This window comes from Ictidomys tridecemlineatus, chromosome 12, assembly GCF_052094955.1.
Source record: "Ictidomys tridecemlineatus isolate mIctTri1 chromosome 12, mIctTri1.hap1, whole genome shotgun sequence".
Classification (NCBI taxonomy): domain Eukaryota; kingdom Metazoa; phylum Chordata; class Mammalia; order Rodentia; family Sciuridae; genus Ictidomys; species Ictidomys tridecemlineatus.
In genome coordinates this window covers 10,304,511-10,322,467 of record NC_135488.1, presented here as the reverse complement: position 1 = coordinate 10,322,467, position 17,957 = coordinate 10,304,511, and the positions used below count along the sequence as shown (strand labels likewise).

The 17,957-nt window shown below is 33.7% G+C and overlaps 1 pseudogene; it reads right to left on the bottom strand.

Annotated features, from left to right (window-relative positions):
• Positions 1 to 392: 392 nt before the first annotated feature.
• LOC144369500 (tyrosine-protein kinase Yes-like) lies at positions 393 to 17,481 on the bottom strand (annotated as a pseudogene).
• Between the last annotated feature and the right edge of the window lie 476 nt (positions 17,482 to 17,957).

The following is a 17,957-nucleotide window of genomic DNA, read 5'->3' as shown; positions in this document are numbered from 1 at the left end:
TTAGATCTTTGTCAAAAATATCTTTTGCTGCCTGTATTTGATCTCTTATTTAATATTTTAATTCATAGAACATTTTAATTATGTACCTCCTCAGCTCCTTCTCTATTATTTCTCCTGCTGTTGTGGTCATGGATTCCCATAATGTAGCATTTTTGTTTGGGGCACACTTTTCCCTTGGTTTCTCATGTTCATCTTCCCTTCCAGCTCTATTTTTTCAAGGAGTCACATTATTTACTATGGAGGATTGTAGTGTCCCTAATTTCCTCCAATACCTCCCCTTTAAGGGGGAGATCAATATTCACAGATTCCAATACAAAAATTATGCAGCCTTAAACCAAATAGCTGCTATTAAGATGTTTCTGGCTTTGTAACAATATACAGAAATGGCAAGTTCAATCATTATCTACAACATAAACAATAGGTTTGCAAATAGGTCTACAATTTCCTGTGATGGACAAAGAACCAGGAGTGAAGTATAGATTGAGATGTTAAGAAGGTGGGAGATGAGGATATAGAGTTATTAGATCTTAGCAAGAGTTAAAGAGTAATGAAAAGAAGTTGAATAGTAGCAGGAGAAAAGAGAAAGTGTTTTGGGGGAGACAAGTTAGTGGGAAGACAGTAGAGGGAATACAAAACACAAAACATAAAAAATAAGAAATGAATAATGTAGAAATAGGAGATAAAAGAATATACAATAGAACTGTAATATAGTAATCAGACCTTCCAGATATCAGTAGCCTAATCTATGAAAAGTTGTTTGTTTTACAAATGTTGGGGATGTAAACGTGGGAGAAGAGAGAAAAGAGAAAAAAAATCTAAAAAGAAGATACAGGATTGTTTTGTTGGACTTCAGTAGTATCTTTTCTGCTTCTTTTCTCTTCTACAAGTTGGGGTTGTTTACTTGTGTCTCCACCCTCAGGATGGTGAAGGTTATTAGGGTGGGAGGGTTGGTCTTGGGATGGAGTTCCTGGAAATGGTGTAGCACTTGTCAATCCACATGGGAGACTGCACCCCAAGGATCTCGTCTTGGGCCCCCCTGGAGACCTCACAATTCCTGGCCTCTAATTTAGTCTCTGGACTCTTTTTCATTTGCCCCTTTCTACTTCCCAATCAGAATCTCCTCTCTCCAGAGATCTTATGGGCTGTGCCCTGGGGACTGCTTCCCTGTTGTGGAGAGAGAGATGTTGAACAGAGCAGTACCAGGCTCTGTTAGCTATGGACCTGCTGTGTGGCTGCAAGCACTGTGTGGGGTTAGCAGCTGCTTGGGAGAGGGGAGATTTTGGGATTCTAGGTACCTTGATATTGCTTCTAGGCCCCAGCCTGTGTCCCAAGCTAGGAGTTGCCCTTATTAAAGATGGCATCAAATGTGTCCCAAGTTGGAGGCAACTGCTTTCAGAGATAGGGTGTTGGTTGTGTCTGGCCTGGTAGTGGCATTCGGTGGCATGTTCAGAGATCTAGATGTACTGGCAGCTATCTACAGACCCTGTCCAGTGTCCCCAGGTGCAGGCTACCACATGTATGGAGCTATGGCAGTGATTGTAGTGTTCCTATAGGGACACTGGGGGAGCCCACATTGATAATGGGAGTCTACACAGAAGTGATGGCTGAGGATCCTGTGGGACAGTTACCACCAGGTTTCTTGCATGGGTGGGGATCTAAGAGTCCTGTGTGGGTTGCTGATGGACCTGTAATTATTCTTACTCTATAAAACTGCATATTGAAAAGAGTTTTAAGTGAGAAAAAAACAAAGGACAATAGATTACAAGCATTTAAATAAAAGTACTCTTACCTTGTCTTGCCGTGTATTCATTGTCTTCAATTAATCTTGCTAAATCAAAATCTGCTATTTTACACACAAGATTTTCTCCTACAAGAATATTAGCAGCTCGAAGATCTCGGTGAATATAGTTCATTCTTTCAATATATGCCATACCATCAGCAATCTTGGAAAGGAAAAAACAGATACATACAAAACATGATGCAGAAGGAACCAGGGAGAAGATAATTTTGGTTAATGTTTAATAGATCACTGGAAAATCATATATCTCAAAAGGAGATGACAGTAACAGGCATAGTACTTAGGAGCTAGTAGGTAAAATAGAAAACACTATAATAAAAAAGCAGGCTAAATCCAGCTTTTAAAAATTGGACACATCCCCAGCACAACCACCAAAAATCTAACACCTTTTTTGAGGGCACCACTTAGTGTATCTAGTAACCATTAGCAGCTAAATGTCCTAATGTCTTCCTGTGTCAGTAGTTGGGAGAAAAGATAAGTCACAGGGTTATTTAGAACTTTTGGATAAAAGTCTATCAAAGTTCGCATCAGGCACAGCCTAAGATGTCCTGTAAGCACAGGTGAAAAACAGTAAATGAACTTGCTGCCTAACGTGGCCTGCAAACTCTTTTTATATTGCCCGAGAACTAAAAATGGTTTTCCTATTTTTAAAGAGTTGTAAAGAGGAGGAGGATGGGGTCTGACAGAGATTGTATATGGCTCCTAAAACCTAAAACATGTACCTGACTTAAAAAAAAAAAAAAAGGTTCAGATACCCTAACACAGAGTATCTAGAATTTTGACCTCAATGCCTGGAATATGCCAGTGTTATATGTATAGTTCCTCTGTATAAAGTTCCTCTAAACTGCCAGATTCTGTGGCCATGTGGAAGCTCACTGAGAAGTAAAAGCTGCATTACCAGTTATGTCAACTGAGTTCAATAAAGGTCCTTCGAACACCTATAATATATCTGAATAGAAACATTACACTTTAATAAAACAAAAAATTCAGGAGAATTAAAAAAGATTTTTTTTGGGGGGGGGTCCAGGGACTGAATCTAGGAGTGCATATTAACCATTGAGCTACAATCCCTAGACCCTTTTATTTTGAGATTGGGTTTCCCTAAGCTTTTGAGGTTGGCTTTAAACTTGTGATCTTCCTGCCTTGGCCTCCTGATTCAATGGGATTATGTGTGTACTACTCTGTCTAGTCTGTCTAGCCTAAAGAGACTCATTCTTTTTTTTTTAATATATATTTTTTTGGTAAGGAGCATGATATTTAGATGTTTTTTACTTTTTTTTTTTAAGTTGTAGATGGACACAGTATCTTTATTTATTTATTTTTATGTGGTGCTTAGGATTGAACCCAGGACCTTGCACGTGCTAGGCAAGCACTCTAACGTTGAGCCATAACCCCAGCTCAAAAGACTCATTCTTAACAGCATATTGCCATTTTAATTTTTGTTTAGGACCATAGTAAATAAAAAATTCAGCATACACTTTAGATTTCTAATATTTTCTTTGGAAGACTAATCATCCATTTTAATTTTCTTTCTTTTTTTTTTTACTGGAGATTTAACCCAGGGCAATTTACCACTGAGCTACATTCCCTGAATCCTTTTAATTTATTCATTTTGAGACTGGGTCTCACTAAGTTTCTGAGAGGTTCACTTAATTGCTAAGGCTGACCTGGATCTTGTAATCTTCCTGCCTCGGCCTTGGGAGTTACTGAAATTACAGACATGAGCTACCATGCCCAGCCATTTTAATTTTCTCAGATTTATCTGTTGAAATATAAATAGATTTTGTATCTGTGAAAATGCTTTCTAAAGGGTCATAATATATGGGATAGCACTGAACTGGGAGTTCCATAGCTAGTTTTAATATGTTCTGCTATGAACAAGTTTTGTAAATTTTAAATCCCTCTGGTCTTTAGATACTATATTATTTGTAATACTAGGAGCTCATGCTAGATTATCTCCAACGTTCCTTTCTGTTTTAAAATACCTTTACTTTTCTACATAAACCATATTATTTAGGTAAGATTATTCTACATTTTAAATGTTAACTTTCAATTCAAGTTGATATATCTATATGCAAATACCTGAGCAGCCATATTGACCAGCTGTGGAAGCTTCAAATATTTTCCATCTTCTTCCTTAAGGAAATCTAATAAACTTCCTGTAAGAGACAGTGAAATATCCATGGAAAATAAGTAGATTTTACATTAAGATTGACATAAATATTCCTCTACCCCCAAATAACCAAACTCTAACAAAATTTCTCAACTTTTTATTTTAAAAAAGTTTCTTTTGTAGTTTTGAAATTTCTGAATAATTACCTCAAAGATTCTAGAAAAGACCCCTAAACTGAAATTTATTCTCTTTATAACACATGAAAAAAAGGAAAAATGTACCATTTTCCATTTCCCTACAGAAAATGTCATCAAATTGGTGTCATTCTTTCCTGCTTTGATCAAGATTCTAAGTTTTATATCCCAAAATATATTTTTTAAAAAATACTTTTTCGGTTGCTGATGGACTTTATTTTATTTATTTTTATGTGGTTCTGAGGATCGAACCCAAAGCCTCACATGTACCAGGCAAACACTCTATCACTGAGCCACAGCCACAGCCCTCAAAAAAATATAACATTTTAAATCAATATGATTCAAGAATTCAGATATGGTTATAACTAAATGAGCTTCTGTGGAAGTGCTGGCTTGACCAATGTCTCTTAATTTTAGCAGAAATTATAATGGAAAAGCAAAATACTATGAATACAGCAAAGAGAAAAGCCAGGAAGAAATGTCTATTTGTTGCCTCTCTCTATCACTAGTTAAAAACATACACATGCTTCAATTTAATAAAGAGAAACCATCAGACAAATTCAAACTAAGATTTATTTTATAAAACATAAAATTGGATTGTTTTCTTAAACAACAATGCTGTGAAACAGAAAGTCAGAAGAATGGCTCCAAGCTCAAGGAGACAAAGAGAAATTACAACTGAATGTAACAAATGGCCAGGAGATAGGGAAAAGAAATTCCAAGTAATGGAAGCAAGGAATGAAAAAAATCTATCTGTCCAAAACAGTGGGTTTACACTGGAGCACATAAGGCAATGAGTCTGGATGTATTATAGGGGCCAACTGCTAAGTTAAAAACCAAAATGGGGAATTTCTGAGTTTCAAAACTAGAAAGGACTTTTGTTATCTTGTATTCTTAACCTCTTACCTAGAAATAATCCTAAACTAGATATCTGACAACACAGAATTCTAACATGTTCTCAAAATTAAATAATTTTTAAAGTAATACAGAGATAAGTGAACCATTAGCTTTACTTCCATTATATTTCTTTTGTTAGCAATGTCTTGATTTAAATTTCTTCCTTATCCCTTTCTCCTTTGTATTCTAGTTAAACCAGAGTACTCTTTGAAAAGGAAGCTGTTTACAGTAGAAACTCTTCCCAAAGAGAGCCATGAATTATTGGGTTTAGGTATGTTTTGACTATCAATTAACAGGCTATGTCAGTTTGTTTCAGTCCCTTTTGAGAAAAAAAAAATTCCTATAGTAAATATGTGTCTTGTTGTTGCCCTTGTTACCACTAGAGGGAACTATAACATTGGACAAGGTAGACTATAGAGAGGGTAACATAACCTGTGCAGTTATTTAGTTTAATTCAAGAGAGTAAAAAAATAAAATAACTTAAAAAATAGATCAAGGGCTGGGGTTATGGCTTAGTGGTAGAGTGCTTGCTAGCACATGTGAGGCATTTTGTTCGATCCTCAGCACCACACGAACATACATAAATAAAATAAAAATATTGTGTCCATCTACAACTTAAAAGAAAAAAAAAGATCAAATTCAAATGGGTAAAAATTGAGCCAGTAAGCATACTTGCAGATTTACTCGTCCTTCTTCTAAAGCATCAGTAGCCTAGGGATGAAGAGGAAAGAACATCAACTTTCTTTTCTCTTTTTCTTGGCCATAACTAGCTCTGTTACAGAAGATCTCACCTTGTGGTCTGTGTTTGAAAGATGGAGAAACTGCAGTTGACAGTAGTGGAGAAAAGAAGTTTCTAGGAGTCCTGAGTATACAGACTGTGTTTACATTAAAACAAATTTCCTTTAATTTTACCTTTTTTCTTTGCTTCAGTACTACATGAATATCATTCTGATTTTCTCATTTTAACTCAGTTTGTATATTTTGTTGTATATTTTGTTTTTTTCTTCAGTCAAATCTACTTTCATTTATTTTTATGTGGTGCTGAGTGTCCATCTACAACTAAAAAACATATTTAAAAATAAAACACCTACTTTCAAAATAAATTCAAACTGCCTAGGCATCCTTTAAAACTTTGTAAATCCTCCGGAATAACTGGAACTAACCACTATTTCATTAACAAAGTGTCACATTTTTTTGGGCATGGTGGCACATGCCTGTAATCCTAGCAATTTGGGAGGCTAAGACAGGAGGATGGCAAATTCAAGGCCAGCCTGGACAACCTAGTGAAACCCTGTTTCAATTAAAAAAAAAAAGAGAGAGAGACAGACAGAGAAAGAAAGAAAATTTTAAAAAAAGGGTGTGTGTGTGTGGGTGCTGGTAATATAACTCTAGTGGTAGAGCATTCCCGAGTTCAATCCCCAGACTAGCAAACAACAAAAACAAAACCAAAATGTCCCATTTCTCTTTTCAAATGCTTCCAAAAATAATCATAAATTAGAAAGTACTATGCAATAAGACTCCATTTTTATAAAAACTGAAATGAATGATTCTTTTGTAAAGAAGTTACCAACATGAATATTCCAAAAGATACTAATATACACTTACCTTTTGACATAAATTCAGTGATAATGTAAATTGGTTCTTCAGAAACAACAGCATAGAGTGGAACAAGTTTATCTATCATGTCTTAATTTTTTTCATTATCTGAGCTTCTTGAAGAAAAGCTTCTGGCATCATTGTACCTGGTTTTAGTGTTTTGATTGCTACTTTTGTGGTTCCATTCCATGTTCCTAGAGAAACAATACCTCTTACTATTTTAATCAATATTTTAAGGGATTTTAGAACAAATTTCAATGAATAGCAATTATATTACATATTTAATATTATATATATATTTTTGTAATAAAATTGCGGCACTTTAATCTGTGGCTAAAAATTGACAAAAACCAAAAATTCAGGCTTCTTACCCATCCACACTTCACCAAAACATCCTTGTCCTAGTTTAACCTCTAGTCGCAAAGATTCTCGAGGGATTTCCCAAGCATCCTTTGCTAGACCTTGAGTCTGGGGTTTCACAGTTGGACACACGGTTGTTAACTAGTGGCATAAACCATCAGCATGTTCTAGATAAATGAATAAAACTACAATGTAAAATGAATTATGTATAAAAATTAAGCTACAGAGTATATAAATGCTTAAAAAGGGCTCATAAATTATAGAAAAACTGTCATAAGTTTTTCTCTAAAAACAAAAAGGAAGTTGTTTACAAGAAGTAAAAAAAAACCCACATATAAGTAGTGAAACATTTTGTTAAATATATTTTTATGTTATTGTTTACTGAATACTTATGCTCTAGCTATTATGTTAATTTGGCTCTTTATAAATTGCTCATAAAAATGAGGCTTGGAAAATTTAGGAAACTTTCTCAAGGTCCCACAGTTAATAAGTGATGGGATTCAAAGCCAGGTCTGTCTACCTCCAAATTTCTGATTTAATAAATGGGATTTATTTGATCCCTAAGAGAATGCTTTTATTAATTGTTATTTCTTTTTTGTTGTTGTTTTTTTCCTGGAGATTGAACCCAGCACTTTACCACTGAGTCACATCCCTAGCCCTTTTATATTCTGAAACAAGATCTTGCTAAATTGCTTAAGGCCATAATAAATTGCTGAGGGTGGCTTTAAACCAGCAATCCTCCTGCCTCAGCCTCCCAAGCCATGGGGATTACAGTTATGCACACCACTGTTCCCAGCAGGAAAAAATTCACTTAGTTAACTGAATTTTGAATAAGAGAGCCACAATGTAAGGAACTTTAGATTTATAATGGCTTGATCTGTGCATCTTTCTCATACAGTCTTTCTTATTGTAAATGAGACATGTTTCCTCCCATTCTCATCAAGAATGGTTACCAACCACACAAATTTTCTATTCTAGCAAGGGCAATTATGTGTTGGCACTGCTTGGTAACATATTTGATTGATGTCAAGACTGCTGATTGACTTGGTAGACTCAGTTTATAGTTACCTGTCATTGAAGAAGATATTACCATGGAAACTTTCCCTCCTCCAGTACTAATAATTTAAAGACTTAGATGCATTTACATAATGAATTGATAATGAAAAATTCTGAGACATAAGACTCCACAGTTGAATATTTCCAAAATCTTTGAAAGACAAGAATATCTATAGTTGCCACAGGTTAATCTTCTAAGAAAAATATACCTTCAGACCATATTTTATTGGGTTTATATTCTAGGAAATCTTAGGAGATCAGCCGCTGAAGGGGAAGGTAATCCAAGAGGATATGTGATACAGCTTTTTGTGTCAAAGTGTTTAGCTTTAGCTACTTACCTGTGTTTATAAATAAAATATTTGCTTTTATGTTTTTCATTTATTTCCATAATATATTTTGGGGGAGGGAGTACTGGGCATTGAATTCAGGGACACTCAACCACTGAGACACACCATATTTTGTATTTTATTTAGAGACAGGGTCTCACTGAGTTGTTTAATGCCTTGCTTTTGGCTGAGGCTGGCTTTGGACCCACTCTCCTCCTGGTCTCAGTCTCTGGAACTGCTGGGATTTAAGGCATGTGCCACTGCACCCAGCCTCAAAATGTATTTGTACATTATGAAATGGAACTCCACTGTAAAAATTATGCTTGTAAGATATAAAAATTTCAACAACAGTCTAATTTTAGCACACTATCCAATAACCCAATTCAGATACTAAGAACTACCTGTTCTCATTTTAAAACTAGAATACTAACATACACTGGGCACATACTGTGTATAAAGTAGTAGTATGCTAACCCTTAAGAGAGATGAGGACATGAATTTTGTTCTCATACAACAGAGCATGAGGAAATAATTTTTAGCTGTGTAGTGTTTCACCAATTTCTGCAGAGTGTCAAATTGTGCTCTGGTTGTTATATAGTAGCCATCATTGTCAAGTTTTCTAATTTTGTAGTGTTTCACATTGTCACCCCTTACTTCATCCCAATCATGAATAGAGAGGAAATAAGCACCTGGGAGAAAGAAAATAAATGCTTATTATCTCTTTCTTAAAATACTGGACAAACAAAATTTTATATTAATATAATAGTAATCATACCTTTAGTGGTTTCACTTTCTTACTAAGAATATACCTCGTTGATTGCCAGGATTCAAAAGTAATCTTTCAGCATCTTTTCTCCCCATTTTGCCAAAATACCATCTAGAAAAAAAAAATATTAATGATGTTTTGAGTTGGGAAGGTTTGAAGGTCAGAAAAATTATATTCATAAATAAATAAGAGTGAAATAGGATAGGAGAGCTGACAAAGAATAGCTACAGAACATGCTTAGGATATAGTAAAACATAAATTTTTATTTATTAAATAAGAATTTACAAATATCACTGTTAAAATATCTGATAGTATTTCCATGTACTGACTACTCAACATGTCACTGGAACTCTACCTGGCAGTCATGGAAACAGCAAATGGAGAAAGACAGAATAACAGATCTTTTCTGTCAGTGACACATACAGGTAGGAAGAACAGAAGTTGTTCTCTGATAACATGTGATCACCTGTATTGATAAGATCTAAGTATATAATATTCAAATTATGAGGAACTCTAATTTCATATGAGTTTGATTTAATAAAGTTTAATGAATAAAAATGACAATCTTTGCTATGAAAAGACTCACAGAACAGTGAAGAAGGCAAAAGAACAAAAGTAACAAATGTTATAGTAAAAATAGTAATTGAGGCAAATGTTAATAAAACAAACAAGTATTGATAACCCCTAGCTATATGCAAGATGCTGTGTTAACTGTTGTAATATGAAAAAGAGGTTATTATTTATGGATTCCAGAACAACTAGTTGGACCAAAAAAGTAATATGTTATTGAAACTGACTTCTAACATTTTAGAAGTTGTAAGAATAGTACACAGAACTCCCAAGTTCCCCAGCTGTTAATATTTTACTTTGTTATATTCTTTATTTCCCACCTTCCTTTATATGTTGGGTGCATGTGTTTACATCTTTTTTCCCCTTTGAACTGACTGAATGTTGCCAAAATGCTGAATCATTACCCTAAATACTTCAGTGTATGCTTTGTAGAAGACAAGGATACTGTCCTACATAACCACAATGCAAATACCTAAATCAAGTAGTTAAACACTGAAACAATCTCCTCTCTGAGGTAAATTTTGAAGAAAGTCTGCAGAATATGAAAAGGACTAGATAATTTTAAAAACTAAGTGGAAAACTAAAGGAAAAAGACAAGGCATAAAAATATGATTAAGATTTACTCAGGATACCAATCTAAGCAGATGCTACAGCATTAATTATGAATTCTCAAGTAACATCTATTAATGATACATTAGCTGTATTAAGACTGGTATGTAATTGTGTGTGTGTAAAATTGTGGCTAAGTAGAATGTGCATTAAAACATTTTAAAAATCAAAATAATCAATAAAATATGAAGTACTGCCATACTCTTCTGCCTGAATGGAATCTGCAGGCGCTACATAATTGCTAGGGATGAAACCATTCTTTCCTGTAGCAATTGATCTTGCTTCCCACCAGTCTCCTTCCCTGAAACACATAAAACAACAATTACTACAACGTATAATATATTGCATTTTCTTATTTCAAGTAAATGAAAGATATAACTTCCATTTTTCTACTTATGCATTCACTTGATCAAGAATTAAACTCAACTTTGTAAAAGAACAACATTTTAAAAATAAGTTAAATGAATTAAAGAAATTAAGACTAAGCAAAAGTATAATTACATACTACTACAATAAATCAACAACAAAAGCCCCAAACACCATACACTAAAAATTCAATTATAGTATCTTTTATTCCTCTTCACAATTCTTTCAACCTAAGACAATAAACTATACTGAACTAAGTAGTTTTGAATAAACTTTCAAATTATTCATCTTTGTCTGAATTTCTTAAGAGCTTGAGATAATTTGCTTACCATAATACTCCCCAATTTAAGGTACAAACTTAGTGGTTTTTAATATATTCATAGAGCTGTATAGCCATTTCATAATAAATTTTAGAATATTTTTTACTACCACAAAAGAACCCCAATACTTATGAGTAATCACCTCCAACCCCTTCCACTATTGGCAACCACTTAACTGCTGTCCATCTCTATGGATATGAATATTGTGGGCATTTCATATAAATGGAATGATTTATGTGGTCTTTTGTGACTGGCTTTTCACTCAGCATATATTTTTTTCAAGGTTAATCTATGTTTTAGCACATATCAATAGTTCTTTGTTGTTGTTGAATGCTTTTCTTTTTAACAGTACACAAAATTATAATGTTCTTGTTTTAGTCATTTTAGAAAAAAAAAATTATGAGGCCTGAGCACTCCTTATAGAAAAGCAATTACAAATAAACAATAATAAAAAGCTCAATTTCTAGAAAAATGTTATCTAAAAATAATTCAATATACACAAATTAAGTCATAATTCAGAATATGAGAACTATATGGTTTGTGGTATAAAAACCTTGACTGTTACAAAAGTAATATGAAAAGAACAAATATTAGTCTCTAATAAGGATGATGTACATGACATTCACTACTTAAAATTAAGTGTAGGGATAGGGTTGTGGCTCAGTGGCAGAGTGCTTGCCTAGCATGTGTGAGGCACCATTGACCAAAAAAAAAAAAAATTAAAAAAAAAAAGATTAAATGTATTTTTTATACCAAAATTTTAAAAATATTCATTGATTTTGCTCTCAAAAACTGAAATGGAAAGCCCTTTGGTAATTCAAACATTTACAAACTCGTACATTTGGTTTTTGGTTTTCTAGTACGTTAATTATTTTGAAACATACAAATAGAATTGTATTTGATCCTGATAAGCAATCATGATTCATATGAACCGAATACCTACTGAGTGATAGATGCCACTCAGGATGTGTGGAAAAAAGGTAAAAAGACAGTCCTTAAATTTAAATAACTCAGTCTAGAGTGGGGTTTTGCAGCCTCAATAATACTGACATTTTGGATTTGATAAATCTTTGCTGCATGCATAGTAGGATGTTTACCAATATCACTGGCCTCTACTTCGTAGATGACAGTAGCAACACCCTGATGACAACCAAAAATATTTCCAGCCATTGCCAAATATCTCCCAGGTAATTTTGCCCCAGGTTGAGAACTACTAACCTAAAAGAATGACAAGCTAAGTGACAAATTAAAAGTTCCCTGGGAGCTGGGACTGAAGTCTGCATAAGGTGCTATGTTAATACCTAATAGAAACAATATAGCAGGACATGGGTTGTAGAGCATAAATGTTAGAACACTTGTCTAATATACAGGAGGCCCTGGGTTCAATCCCCAGCACAAAGGAAGCGACAGAAAAAGGGAGAGAAGGAGGAGAATGGAGAAACAGTCACTCCAGAAAAAAGTAGTATGTGTGAAGGCATGGAAAGGGCAAGAAACTCTAGTGTACTTAGAAAATTCCACCTACTACAGTATGGCTGATTGGTAGAGTTAAAAAGGATTTGAAGAAACACATAATAAATCCTCAGGGAACGATGGCTACTCATGTTTTTTTGTTTTTTGTTTTTTGTTTTTTGACTTGCTTTAAAGCAAGTCAGTCATGATCGTATTTTACATTCTAGAACAATAACTGGTAACAGATGGAAACAAGGATAGAGGGAAACATGACTGGAATCAAAGGGACTATAAGTATATATTTCAAGAAGTTATAAGTGATTGTTATGCTTGCTAATGAAATTATGGGCTGGTTTTCCAAAACAAGGATCAAATTTTCTATGTGGATCACTAAATGACAGAAAGTCTTGAGAGTTACATAAGGAAAAAGCAACTTAATTTAGTCCATTTGGGAGTACAAAAGTTCCTTATTCAACTTTTTGGCTTTGTTTTTTAGAAAAAAGAAAAGATCTTTAAATCATCTGGATACTTAAATAGGAACAAAGAATTTTCTTTATAAAAGATTTTTAAAGTAATATATTTGCATATGCCCCCTCAGTAACTCTTCATTTAAAAAAAAAATTTTATTAGCTACAAGTCTTCATTCTTAAATCTCTACTCTTTATGGCTGAACCACAGCAGCACAATTTGTAGAAGTAGTAACTTCTATAGGCAGTATTATGTCACGTGTCTCAAGGAACTAAATCTATCCAGCACAGAGGTCAGAGATTCATACCCTGTCATGCTTATCTCCAGATCATAAACTAGCTTATAAGTTTCAATGTAAAGAACAAGAGTCTGTCTGTATTTCTCCCTCTCAGAATACTCAACACTTATGTATTGTTAATTATTTGAAATCTTTCACCCTTCTTAAATGAAAGATCTTCTGTAGTTCTAGCTTCATAATCATATAAGGCCACAAATATAGTAACACCACCTAGCAAAGGAAAAAAAGACCAAGGTAAATTATATAGATAAAATGAAACAAAAGAGAAATAAAAAAATATTGCCAGCAAAAATCTTATTTTTTCTCTCTAGTTTTCAAAATCTATTTTTAGACAATTGGGGCTTCTAAAAGTTGGGGCTCTAAGCAGCTGGAGTTTAAATAATGAGATGTTCTCTTAAGACCTTCCACAAAATCACTGTAGTTTACATATTCTAAAACTCTATAGACTCGGAAAAAAATTTAATTTTGATTCTGAACCAATGCCTCTGGCTTGAAAAGACAGTCAAATTTCGAACCAATTCTTTGGAAGGAAGAACACTACTGGAGCACTATAGACTACTGACATTAATCTTCTCAACTTCTTATAAACAACAGGTGAACATTTACATCCATAATCATTAATACTAAACACTAGGGTTTTAGTAAGATTAACTTACTATATACTTACCTTAAAAATAAAACTGTTGGGTTTGTCGTGGAAGTTTAATGGCATGGCCGATATGAATTATAAAGTATAAATTCCAAAAATAACTCATATTTAGCAACATGTGCAGATGCTTAAGAGAAGAGCGCACTGAACAGCCAAACTATTATATGTAAGCAAAACAAATAACAATAGAACAAATGTATACAATATGCATGACTTGTCAGTGCTTAAAATTATTTCAGACAGGTATTCTGGCTAAACTTCCCATAATATATAATTCGTTTTTATTGTATATATTTATCACATATGACACAATGTTTTGAAACATGAATACACTGTGAAATGGTTAAATCAAGTTAATTCACATATGCATTGCTTCACATATTTCTTTTTTTTTTGGTGAGAAAACTTAAAATTTCTCAGCAAATTTGAAGACTACAATACGTTGTTATTAGCTATGGTCACTAGATTGTACTATAGATTTGAACTTATTCTTTTTTAATTTTTTTTTCAGTGCTAGAGATCAAGCAAGGCATCGCACAAGCAAGGGCATCGCACAAGCAAGGGCATCGCACAAGAAAGGCAAATGCTCTATCACTGAGCTCTCTTCCAACATATTCTTAATTTCAATATTTATATATTTTACTCAATGTAATTCCGCTGACTTGGCAAATATCAATGGTTAGTTTACATGCATCCATCAATAGATTTTTTTTAATGGTAGGAAGAAAGGCAGTTAGTAAAATTACAGACTAAGTAAAAATATGAAATGTAGAAAGCAGTATAAAACGTACTGTCTCTAAATGCAAAATGTAAAAAGCAGTATAAAATCTACTGTCTCTAAATATAAAATAATAGCAAACCAAAGTTCATTCATCTGGCTTCTATCCCAAGTTTTAGTCATGTACCAACTGCTTTTTGACATCACTACTAAATGTGTAATAACCATTTAAAACATGTACAAAATGAAGCTCTTGATTTTTCTTCTCTAACCTGTATTTACCCAAATCCTCTCTATTTAAGCAAATAGCACTAGAATCAAGTCAGGTAATAACTTGAGCCAATTCTACTACTAATACTACCAGTTCTACATCTATAATATTTCATTTATCTATTTTCCATTTCCACTGCTGCCCCCTAAATCCCAATCCATGTCATTTCTTACTGGGACTGCTGGGGCTATGAGTACTGGCTAATTAATCTACTTCTCCACAGAGCAGCAAGAATGATTTTTTTTAAAAGGGAATTCCATTATGCAAAATCCTTTACATATAATCTTGATGAGCTTCTTCCCAGCTTCAGAAAAAATCCAAACTCCTTACTAGAGTCTATGTAGTACTAAGTAATAGTGGTATCCTAACATCAATATCACATCATACAACTCTCCTCTCTGCCTACATTGTTCTTCCCACCAGTTCTTAAAAACTTTCCAGTCCATTTGTTTCTCTTGAACTTTGTGTTTGTTATTCCCTCTTCCTAGAAATTCTGCTCTTTCCTGAGGTCTGCAGATAGTTCATTCTCATTAATCAAATATCAGTTAAAATGATTTCTTCTCAAGGAGGCTTTCCCTGATCAACTACAGGATCATTACCAATTATTCTTGCTAGTTCCTTCATAGAATTAAGAAATACTGATCTCAACTTATTTAGTTGTTTGTTCACTAATTATTGTTCAATCAACATTATTAGGTAAACTCTATCAGGAGAGAAGCCTTGTTTGTCTTGCCCATCTCTTATACCTATATGCAAAGACACTCTGTTTTTTACAAGAGTTAATAAGTGAACATCTTTGAATGGGGTATTTCATATGAATAAATACTTTTTCTTTTTCTTCAGTACTGGAGATTGCACCCAGATTGTAGTTCTACCACTAAGCTACATCCCCAGTCATAGCCCTTTTTATTTTGAAAAAAGGTCTCTGTAAATTGCCATAGTTGGCCTCAAACTTGTGATCTTCCTGCCTCAGCCTACACAGTTGTTTGGATTACAGGTGTGCACCACCATGTCCACTATGCACATCAATAAAAATTTAAAGTAACTAAAGTATGTCTTTTAAGTATTAAAATTTATTTTAATCATTTTGAATTAGTAACTTTCAAAAACATATAATCCTGAAAATAAGTTAAACTTTTTACTAATGACAGAAATATCATCATGGCCATAGATTATTGAAATATTTGCAGTCAGAACGCTGGAATTAGGACTGTGATTGTGGTGATGTCCAATATTCTCCAAATGTTGTCTAACAGAATCAGTGTATGGCAGTCCTCACTATTATTGGTTCAGAGGTGAACAAACTGAGGAGACAAATTTATAATCCATGCTTGTGACAGAGATTTCTCCTTTGCCCCCACAGGCTGTTAATAAGGACATATGTTAGGGCTAGGGTTGTGGCTCAGTGGCAGAGTGCTCACCTAGCATGCATAAGGCAGAGGTTTGATCCTCAACACCACATAAAAACAAAATAATGTGTCCACCTAAAACTAAAAGATACATAAATAAATAAATAAATAAATTTTTTTAAAAAATAAGGACATATGTTACTCCATTTGATGCTGGTAGCTGTTTATGCCTAAGGATAAAAAGGAAACAGATGAAATAAACCCAAATCCTGTTGATATCATGGAACTGCCACACAAATGAATCTTGAAGTTCATCTTCTTTGCTTTAGCTACCTGTGCTTTGTTATTTCAAGGGAAAAGCATCCTGATGCGGGAGCCCTCATGTAATGTAAGAGCTCATTTTCTCTTTTTCAAGTTTTTAAAATCTACTTTTTTAGGGCATTCTGTATCCATGGAAGATTGTCAACTATCTCTTCTTGCTGTTCTCTGAAAAGATATGATAATGTAAAAATGGGAGTCCTGCAGTATGACACTGAATCCAAGCTCTTATGCTTATAATCTCTGGGGGAAAATTTTTTCTGAGCCTCAGGATTTTTCTTTTATAAATCATAGTATCTGATAGAAATACTGCATTATCGTGACTGTAATGCCAAATAATTAACACTTATTAAGTAACTACTGGATTACTTTAATACTAGTTAGCACTTTCTAATCCTGAGAAGTTATAAGATTCTTGGAAGAGGAATGTATGTTTTTAATCTTCATTTTCCCAGTGTCTGCCACATATTAATTGCTTAATAATTACTGGTAAATTAATGAAATAATTAAAAGTATTACCCTATCAAACTGTCACCAAATTTCCCAGAACCATATATATATATTGACTTTAATTTTTATGTTAGATATTGAATTTTCACATATACAATTTTTAAAAGTCCTCCAGTAAGATATTTTTCTTAGCAAATAGACCATAAGTATGTACTGCCCAAGGTTATGTTCTCAAACAGGCAACATAATTATCCATTTAAATTTCACCTGTTAAACCAGTAGGATATGAACTTGGCACCACTGAGAATGAGGAAGATGCTCCTCCAAAAGGAGTCACCCCTGAGGATCCTCCAAATGGTGTTATGGAAAGATTGCTAAAATTAACCAAAGTTCCTTTTGCTGAAGATGATGGTGCCACTGCAGTGTGCTCTGCTCCATAATGGCTGACACTTGTACTGACAGGCTCTGGAGTGTTTTCAGTTCTATATTTAATAGCTGGACTTTTGTTTTCTTTACTTTTAATGCAGCCCATTATCAAATCTACAGAGGAAACAGGCAAGTATTTTGAGAAATAGTTAATATACATCATACTTTAAAAAAATACAATGGAAAATATGACTTTAAATAAAGCATCCTCCCAGCCTTGCTACCCAGAAAAAAAGCAGTATTAAATTATGTCCCATTATTCTATATATGACAACTATAAAAACTTAAATTGAGCAGCAAATAAACTACAAATAGTAACTTTAAAGGTAATTCTTTTTAAAAAACAGTAATTCTTAGTTGTAGTTTTTCCCATCCTATAACATTCAGAAGAAAGCAGGTGAATGATGACTGCCTGGTAAATTCTGAAAGAGTGAACATTCATAACTTCAGTTATGTAATATTAATTCAAAATATAGCTGTAAATATTAAAATATAAGCAGTCTCAGAAACTCACAGTTGAAGGGTTTTCAGATCACTACTTTAAGTGGACACATTCTAAAGATGTGACAATTGAATACACACATCAAAAC